This window comes from Echinops telfairi, unplaced genomic scaffold (assembly GCF_000313985.2).
Source record: "Echinops telfairi isolate 266 unplaced genomic scaffold, ASM31398v2 ScPeMD7_7420;HRSCAF=8458, whole genome shotgun sequence".
Taxonomy (NCBI): domain Eukaryota; kingdom Metazoa; phylum Chordata; class Mammalia; order Afrosoricida; family Tenrecidae; genus Echinops; species Echinops telfairi.
This window is the reverse complement of record NW_022111320.1, coordinates 6,224,927-6,226,487: the sequence shown is the minus strand read 5'-3', so window position 1 is coordinate 6,226,487 and position 1,561 is coordinate 6,224,927. Positions and strand designations below refer to the sequence as shown.

The 1,561-nt window shown below is 43.9% G+C and overlaps 1 protein-coding gene across 1 annotated transcript in view; it reads left to right on the top strand.

Moving 5' to 3' along the window:
* Positions 1-66: 66 nt before the first annotated feature.
* The window catches only part of IFT80 (intraflagellar transport 80), a 183,342-nt gene continuing 181,847 nt past the window's right edge, over positions 67-1,561 (top strand). The window contains exon 1 of the mRNA XM_004704111.2: positions 67-155. The gene's annotated coding sequence lies outside the window, so the exon portion shown is untranslated. The remainder of the gene's footprint in view (positions 156-1,561) is intronic.

Here is a 1,561-nt window from a genome sequence, read left to right as displayed (position 1 = left end):
GGGAGGGTGGGGGTGGGGTGGGGAGGGGGAAGTATCGCGGGAAGCGGGAGGGAGCGCGGCTGGGAGAAGTCGCTATGGTGACCGCGGGTCGGAACGCTGGGTGAGCTGGTCCTAGCTCTGGGAGGGCAATCGCCACCACTTTCCTGGAACTTGAGGTACATCTCTTTACCCTCGGAGGTGGTGAGGAATGAGTGTGGAAGTTGTAGCCGTCACTGGATCTCACCTTCCCTGGTTGGAGGGTGTGTGCGGCACGAAGCATCTGATTTTATAACCTTCTTCCTGGGGCCAGTGGGGCTTTGGGGCTTAATGGATTTGAAGAGGCCTCTAGTTGGGGAGAGGGAGCCCCAGTGGTTAAAAGCTGTGGCTGCTAAAAGAAAGATCAGTTTGAACCCATCATCCCCTGAGCGAGAGAAGGGCGAAGATAACTGCTCCTGCAAAGATTTACCGCCATAGAAACCCCAGTTCTAGTCTACCCTGCAGCGGGGCTCTGAGTGGGAATCCACTGGTCCGCCCGTGTGATAGGGGTAAGAGGAGGGATGGAGACTGGGAGAAGAGAGCCTGGATTAGTGAACGAACCTTTATGTGCCAAGTGAATATCAAAACAGTGACTTTAGGGTTATTCGTGTTTCGTCAGAAGTGTTAGTGAAAAGGGGTTTGGAAGTGTAAAATATGAGGGAAAGGGGTCTGTAATAGAAGAAACATTTGCTAGTGCTACATTGATCAGCAAAAACATTTAAAAAGTCTTTTGTATACATGTGTACTGTGCAAGACAGGATTACTAAGCAAGTATGACAATTCATCTCCCCAGAGAACTGAATTTTGCTTTTGGGTGTTTGTTCTGTGTCTTTAGACCCCGTAATTAATGATTTATACATCCCTTCCCTGGAATTGTATATTAAATTTGTGTGTGTGCTTTTTCTTCTGGGAAGTTATTTTTCTCAGAACTTTCATAAAAATCTCAAATGTGGCCCTCACTCCCCACAGTTTTGTTTTTTTTTTAAAAACAAAACAAAACTAACACTGGTTAAGTTGACCTTCAATGTACTTGATATTGAGAACTGGGACTCTCATACTGCCTGCCTCCTGACCTGCTTTTCTTTTGCATACTTAGAGCCTAGAACATTAAAAGCAATGAATGTGCTTTATAAATGAATTTATATTTTATTCTAAGTATTTAATGACTCCTGCCCTGAAGGAGCATATAATCAGGTTCAATGGAGGAGGGAGCATCCCCTCTAAGTCTAAAAACTTACTGAAGTTATGGTTTGAATAAGACATAACTTGAGAGTATGCCTTTATGCTTGAGATTGAAAGAAATAATTGCTGTTTCATAACAAACTACAGAAAATAAATCAATGAAAAATTTTGGATCAAGAAGATCTAATGGTTCTCGGTGAAGGCTTTAGAATTTTGTGGATTTTTGAGATGTGTAAAATGGATGTCAACAGCTAATGCTCTTGGCTGCTAACCGAGCACTTTGAAAGAAGGCATGGGAATCTGCTTCTGAACATTCAGCTATGGAAAGCCAAGTGGGGCACAGTTTGACTCTTGACACGTGGGT